General features: G+C 44.4%; 1 long non-coding RNA gene across 1 annotated transcript; it reads right to left on the bottom strand.

Annotated features, from left to right (window-relative positions):
- Positions 1-2668: 2668 nt before the first annotated feature.
- On the bottom strand, positions 2669-6983 carry LOC122904610. The gene is made up of 4 exons (XR_006384238.1): positions 6656-6983; positions 4427-4540; positions 3066-3221; positions 2669-2845 (listed from the first exon to the last, which is right to left on the bottom strand). It is a non-coding gene; the product is annotated as an uncharacterized LOC122904610 (long non-coding RNA).
- Positions 6984-8134: the final 1151 nt, after the last annotated feature.

The raw sequence follows: 8134 nt of genomic DNA, 5'->3' as shown, positions 1-8134 counted from the left end.
TGGAGAGCTCTCAACTACAAGGGAATTTTTAGACATCTTTTTTTTAACAGCCCTGGCCTGAAGTATCTGGGAGATGTCTTTAGAATGTTCAGATTTGCTTCCTGCTTAAGGTAAGTGCATGGCTGACAGTGAAGTCAAGGTGAAGAATGCATATAGAGCAGGAAAGGTAAAAGTCATCTTTCTTTTCAATTGCAAAAGTTTGGTGACAAACTGTCTTAATTTACTTTTTTAAAATTTTGTTTTATTTTCCGATTTTATTTGGTTTGTAGTATTATTTTCCTTGGGCTTGATATGGCAAATGTGTAATACTTTCGGCAATTTTGGAGAATAAAATGGAAAACCCTGTTTCTAGTCAGGAAGAAACACAGCTCCAACATAAGGCTGAAATGCCATTTGACCCTCACAGTGACTGCAGCCTGCACACTCCTGCCACAGGCTCTGGGAGGGAGGGCTGGCTTGGGTCTCCACATGCACCCCCTCCCGCGGCTCCTCCCCTTATTTCCTCCCACGCTTCTCCCAAAGTGTACAAGCTTCAAAGCAATCTCTGATAGCTAAGTGACCAAGTCCTGGAAGTCTGACATTGGGATAAAATTTGGATGTTCTGGAAAAGACTTTGGAGGCAGAATAGGACAGGCAGCAAAACTCAGATGCATCTAGAAACAGCTCTATTTTGGTAATGGTTCCTGGAATGATTTCAAATCAGCAAAATATCTCTTTTAAAACAGATAGTCTTCTGGTTGCTGTGCTGGGTTGTTTTGCTTTGTTTTGTTTTGGTATGAAAACATTTTGTAGTTCAGAAAACTTTCTTTAATAAAAAAAAGTTATATATTTTCTTCAATACTACAGTCAAGTAGCTAAAGTGTTGGAAATGTTAACAGCAATGAGACCATATTTGTTGTAAGAACTTAATGCTCTGATTCCTTGCATTTTTCCTCCTACCTCTCTCCACGCTTCTTTTTGTCTTATTAAAAGGATACCCATGATGACTTCCTGGGTATATTTCTAAAAAAAAAAAAAAAAAAAAAAAAGAAGAAGAAGAGGAGGGGGAGGGGGAGAAGAATTCTTTTGTCTTAAATTCCATTAGTTTTTGAGCCTCTGGAATTTCACAAAAGGTGTTGAATTTAGCTGACCCCAAACTTTTCACTTGAACAGAAATAGAAACCTAGAGGGGAAAAGCCATGCTGTGTGCTAAGGATATATGACCCATGAAAAGAACTACAACAGAATATGTTAAATGATCTTGTTAAGAACATTACAACTCTTCAGAGTTCTGTTTTACCTCTCTTGAGTGGGGTGTATAAAACTTTGTTCAGATTTGTTGTGGCTGACTCTAATAAAAATAATTTAAAACACAAACTTGAAATGAGTTTTTATTCATTAATTTAATGATTTTACCAATACTACTTTTTAAATTTTCTTCACCTCTTTTTTTTTTTTTTGTCATTAACTGTCGTTTATTACTGAAAGAAGCCAAGACTCCTTAGAAAAATAGCTGATTACAGATCTGTGGTTGGACATGTACAATTTTTATTTTCTTCACCTCTTTTGTTGTCAGTAGTTATTCATTCATTGATTCAATGATTAGTAAGTGCTTATCGTGTTTCTAGGGGGAATAGAAAGATAACTAAGACACAGATCCTACCTGCAAAGGAATATAGTCTCAATTTTGTTAATTTTAAAACTGAAATGTTATGTCTCTGATTTTTTAAATGCAATGAAATGATGAGCTGCCATTTATATGTCATGCCTTGGGTGCATTCTACAAATACACATTGATATTTTATGGCAAACATAGCTGGATTTGGGGGGCCTTTTGCCATTTATGGTTTTGCTTATAGATCTCCCACGGGCCTTTAGGAAAGACCTTTTGCTATTTCTAGAACAGGACGTCACACTTCTGGTGATACCAGATGTGTATAGACATGCTTGTTCTTCCTCAGAATCTGTGCAATGGTGTATGTGAGACTGCACATGAGCACAGAAAACAGTCCCTGCCACAGGAACTTGCAGTACTATGGAGACAAACAAGGTAGGAAAATATTTACTGTAAGACAAGTTCCATAACAGAGTTTCATACCAAGTGCTACTATGGGAACGTAGTTGGTATGAACTTGGTGAAGGGGTGTAGGTGGTCTGGGAAAGTTCAATGTAGGAGATGACACAGGATGCCCAGATGGAAAAGAATGGCATAGAGGGCAGGGGGCGAATATGCCACCTATCCAAGTGTTTTGTGGAAGAGGAGGTGGAGCCTCGGACTGGTGTTCTTCTTCTGACCAGAGCTGCCTCTATAGCTGACCCAGAATGTTTGTTCTACACCAAATCCAGTCACAAGGATGTCTGTGACTCTCCAATACACACACCTGTGTGAGTCAGTCTAAAGGAATCCAGTGGTGGTAAGGACCATTCACTTGGAGATACTCTGAGATTCTAGGAGTACTGTCCTTGAAATCTGGAAAGTTCTAACAGCAGGCCCTCTGTGCGTAGAGAGGAAAATAATTCTTCTTCTTATTTTTGAAGAATCCTTTTGCTGACTTCAGCACACTTCACTACATCTGCATAGCAACTGAGAAAGTCCCATATAAAGTCCTGTTTTATGCCAGGCACAGACTGACAGGCACTGGGGCAGCCTCTGTCTTGCCCTAGGGGTCTGCCCAAGTGCACACAGCCTTCAGGTGTGCAGCCCAGGTCTTGGGACCCTCTGTCCACTGTACCACATCAATCTGATTTATTGGAAATGACTTTTTAAGATAGTGATCATCTTGTGATTACGTAGAATGATATGCTGCTTTATAAGCATGTGTAAATTCCTGGCATCTGAAATTCCATCTCTAAGGATCTCTTCCTCCTATAATAGTCATGACAAGAAAAAAATTTGAGCAAGTCTTATCAGTTGTGTATGCAGAGAATATCAGAGGTTCTTATCAGAGCTGACTACTACTGGGGTTGTAGTTACTAGCTATTACTGAGCAGGTGAGGGTGGACAGAGCTGCAGGAGCCATGAAGAGGAGAAGAACTGGGAGCTCAGAACCATTTTACTTATCAAATATTTCCTGTTTGGGACATACTTGAATTGTTTCTTGGATTGATCATCCAAATTTGCTGGAAAATTGGTTGTCAATGTGACAGCAGCAATGAGGGAGGGTTGTCTGATTTCTTTCCTTGTGATCTGGGCCTCAGGTTGTAAATATTTTGGATAACTTCAGTGGGATCCTCCTTGTCACCTACAATGAGAACAAGCCAGCCACATAGTGGAAATAACTCTGGGTAGGACAGGCTTACCTTTTCTGTAGAGTACGCTGACAACCATATCCTATAATAGGACCCCTTCCCCTCTGCTCAGGGTACTATGTGGAATGGGCACAGTGGAGATTGTCTGGGAGTGTGGCCCATCTCTGTTGCTCCTGGTAGATTCTGGGTAGCTAAGGAGGGGCTGTGTGGTCTGCCTGTGTGCCCAGGGCCAACCGGCACCATAAGCTGGGAAACAACGGGTAACTGGGTCCTTTTCCAGCCCAATTCAGATGTTCCATTATGAGTCTTTAGAGTTGGACCAAGCTAGTCTGAGTATCATTCTATTTACCTGACCTAGTTAAATGGCTTTTTTTTTTTTTTAAACAGGGAACTGAATTCGTAGCTTTTTTTACCCTATAATTATTGCGCATGAGATATGGAAGGGAAACTTCTGGATATTAATTGCTTCATTTTGCAGAGTTGCTGTGTACCACAGTGGCCAAAGCATAGGCTTTGGAGGCCTGAGGACTTGGGTACTGATTCTCAGGTCTTAACTGTGTGAGATACACAAGTTTTTGATGTCTGAGTTTCTTCCTTTCTAGAAAGGGAATAATAGTACTTATGCCCAGGTTGCTCTAAGGATAATGTGAGGTGACCATGTGGAGGGCAGGGTACTGTGATCATTGCTATCAGTATTATCATCATTAGCCTCCAGAAATTAAAGTCCCTGTCTGTGCTTAGAAAGACAGGTCCAGATCTAGTGAAGAGCCAAGTGGCCTGTGCCCCAGCACTGAGTCTGGTCACTCTGTGCTATGTGACCTGAAATATGCTCTGTATTTATATGTGGCACCACTTACAGTCTCCCACTCAATGATGTATTGAAAGCAGACCACAGGAGCAGTGGCATCTTTTTTCTATGTTGCATAGACATATAAAGAGAAGGAGAAGGAAATAAGATTTAAGAAAATACAAGACCAGACATGACTTTGAAGGTAGGTTCTGCCCTGTCCCTGTGAAACCTGTGGAATGCCCTTAATTTCTAGAAATCTTAGTTTCCTCATCTGTAAAATGGGAATAACAGTAGAGCCTCAATTACTGAGGATGACTGAGAGGAGTGAACAATCTGAAAAGGTATTTCGCACATTGGCTGGGCACACAGCCAGCACCCCCTACATGGAGTTACTGATATTCCTGGTACCTTATCGTCATTATGAGGAGTGCTGGGAGGAAAGTGAGGTCCTCGTCTTCTTCCATTTGAGTGCTGGGAAAGAACCTCAGCACTCTGCTTCCACGAGTTTCACCAAGTCAGAACCTGTAATTAGACAATCACTTGTGAGGAGCTTCACTCCATGCCCATCAACATACTCCACAGGGAGGGCTGCTGGCTGTCTTTATATGAAATAGGAATCCCACCTGTTTGCTTTTCCTTCTTGGATCCTGGCTCCTGACCTGGCACATGGCAGGTGCTCAATAAATATTTGCTGAACAAATTCATACAGAGGGATAACACATTCTTGTTACCTCTCTGGACCATCTCCTTCTGGGACAGTTGGAAGATCACAGGCTCTACATAGAGCCTTGGGTTCAAATCCCATGTACCTGGCTAACTAGCCTTGGTGGCACTGTTGACCCTTGTGCCTGGTGTTCCCAGATGTGAGGTGTGGCACTGGTGACCACACCTATCTCCCAGAGTTGTTCTAAACATAGGGGAAGTAGTGGAAGTAGTGGAAGATGAATTTCAACAATCTTCCTTTCTTATGAAGATATCTTACAGGACTTGAACTAGCATGTTGGAGTTTTCCTAATCACTACAGCATACTTTTAATACCTTTTCCAAAGAGAGGAATTCTCCTGTTTTTCATTAGTTTTGTCTGCCTAAACAGATGTGTTGGACATAAATGCACTAAAGTTAAATCCAGTTTCTAAAAACACATAAAAACTAAATTATGCCAGATTACCAATTTGATCTTGTATTTCAGCCTTTAGAACCTAACCAGTCTGATTTAGTAAAAATAGAACAGTGTTCTTCCTCACTGAGACATCTTAGGGTTGCTATGCAATTTGTAAATTTATGTCTCTTGCTCCCCCCTCCCCATTTATTTGCTAGACTTTTTTTTTTTTTAAGATTTTATTTATTTATTTGACAGAGATCACAAGTAGACAGGGAGGCAGGCAGTGAGAGAGGAGGAAGCAGGCTACCTACTGAGCAGAGAGCCCGATGTGGGGCTCGATCCCAGGACTTTGGGATCATAACCTGAGCCAAAGGCAGAGGCTTTAACCCACTGAGCCACCCAGGCGCCCCTGCTAGACTCATTCTGATTCTACCTTGCTTTGATCTTTAGAGACACACCTGAGGACAGCTTACCCAAGTATCAGTTAGTGTTCAAGAATTTTCTCAAAAGACAGTTCTTTCCAGAATGTACCCTCTCCTAATTCCGGTATCCTAGGAAGGGCACCCCAAAATATATGCCATGATTTGGCCCTCCTTTCTCACTTCCCTCAAAAGGAGTTTCATTCCTTCCCAACTCTTGACAATGTAGATGTCACCTGGCACTGGACACCCAGGGCGCTCAGGGAGCATGAATGTGAGGAGGCCCAGCCCTGAGTTGGTCAGTCCACTGTGGCAGCACCCACTTAATTTCCCTACCTACAATTTGAAGGTGATGGTTTTGGGCACACAGCTCGCAGAACAAGGCTGCGGAGGTAGCCTGAGAAAAAAAATTGTTAGAAAAAAATTCCGACCTTTCTACTGGTGGAAACAAGGAGCATGTACCCCATGAAGCAGGTTTCTGATACTTTCTCCCGGGGACTCCCCGGGGAGCTCTCTCAGAATGTCTCTGCACGCCCTAATCAGAGGGAGCATGTGGACACCAGGCCAGTCAGCAGGGCTTTCCAGCAACCTGCTCCCCTCCCCTCAACCTCATCTCGGATTTGACGTTTTTCCTCCGCGCACTAGCTACCTGTCTCACCGCCAGTAAGGTCCCACACCCTCACTCAGGGAGCCTGTATATCCTATGCTCCTGTGCGTAGTAACGTCAGCGTTCCTGAATCTGGCCCGGAACCGGTTGTCATTCCTGCCGGGGTCGGGGACGCATTCCTCAGCTCCAGCTTCCCCCTTGCCCTGCGTCCCAGTGCCCAGGCGCGAACCCCCACCCTCCGCCCACTAGGCCACCCCCAGCCCTAGGTCCCACGATCCCAGGCCCTGTCCGCGCCGCCGCCCCAGCCCAGCCTCCACCTGCCGCCCGCAGCCGGGCTGACAGCCTCCCCGCCCACCCCACCCCCCTCCCGGCGCTTCGCTGGCGCCAGCCGCTGGATGGGTCTTGCACTTTGATTATTTGTGTTAACAGTTAATTTAGCACCGCGGCCACGTGTGCCAAAGCTGCCTCCACTTCCTGCGCACTCCCAACAAATGGCACTTTTATGAGACCTTTCGAAGCGGCTCAAGCGCAGTTTTCGGCGTCCGTGGCCTCCGCCTGGGCGCACAGACACCGCTTCTCTGGCCTTCCACTCTCCACCGGGGGCGCCCACTCTGTTCAGGCCACGTAGCAGCTGTGGTCTCGAGAAGTTTGCAGGAAAGGAGCTATTTCTGGTAACCCCGCCCCTCCACCCGCAGCACTGTCTGATCTAATGGAGATTTATAGAGCCGGCCCTGTGCTCACCGCGACTGCGCTTTCCCGGACGCCCGCTTGTGCCGGGTGCCTGGGATTACAAAATCTGTCCTTGGTCCTAGCGGAGGGCTGACTGCTGTCCTGACAGGCTCGGCAGACTTCCGTTCCGCCTCCCCCCCACCCCCGACCAATTTTGTAAAATGTGGAAACACGCACGGAATATTTCTGATCCCTTTCGACTCATCCTAACATCCCATTCATCCCTCAGATCTAATTTCTTTCATCTCCTCTGGGGTGGTTCCTTGTGCTAAAATGTCTTGATGTCACGAAACACGTGTTTTGGCTTTTAATCCCTTCATAAGATTTTCCTAAGTGCGGTATTTTGCAGCAAGGAGAGGGAAATGGCTCTTCCAAAGAGTTACAGAGAGGAGGCCTTAGAGTTTTCTAAACTCTGGCTTTTCTTTTAAAGAACTTATTTTTCCTTTGCTTAGATTTTTAATATAGATGATGTTCCAGAATATTAATAATATTTCGTCTTTTCCTAAAGGGGAAAATTCTAGTCATGTTTGCAGTGAATGTTCTGGCACAGAGAAGGGGCTGTGTAAGCTGATTATCAGAACTTAAAAAGAGGGGTTTTATGTGAGCTGGCAGGGACCCTGGTCTTTTCTGGCCTAGGGGACCTGAGTAAGCCTGGGCCAATTTTAGTGTAAACTGGGGATTGCAATCTGCCTTACTATCCTTCTAGAGTAGTTTACACTAGAGATTGCCCAGGATGGTCTCAAATTCTTGCATATCCTGCATTCCTCACTCCATTTTGGATGGCTGGAGGTTGGGCCCCTCCAGTTCTCAGGGAAGGTTTCTGAGACCTACACTTAATGGTGGATTTACCTTTTGTGTTGGAGCTGGGTGTGCATTTAACCTCACTTCTTTCTATTTGACTCTTTCACTTTCTCTGACCATTCAAACTGAATGTCCCGCCATAAGATTCCCCTGTAGTCACCTACCATTTGGCAAGAACCACTAATTCTCCCCTTAAAAATGAGTGTTTGGGGCTGACCCCACTCCCTAAAGAAATGAAAATGTAAATGCATGCCTTGAGCTTGTGTCTGTGTGTTGTGATATCTGACCAGGGATGATGAAATCTGTCTTCATACCCACAATGCTAAAACTATGTTTTGTTTTGTTTTGTTAAAGGTTTTATTTATTTATTTGAGATCGCACAAGTCGGGGGGGGGTGTGGCAGAGGGAGAGGGAGAAGCAGAATACCCCTGAGTTGGGAGCTCAGCAGGTGGTATCCC

Source organism: Neovison vison, chromosome 4 (assembly GCF_020171115.1).
Source record: "Neovison vison isolate M4711 chromosome 4, ASM_NN_V1, whole genome shotgun sequence".
Taxonomy (NCBI): domain Eukaryota; kingdom Metazoa; phylum Chordata; class Mammalia; order Carnivora; family Mustelidae; genus Neogale; species Neogale vison.
This window is presented reverse-complemented; position numbering and strand designations above follow the sequence as displayed.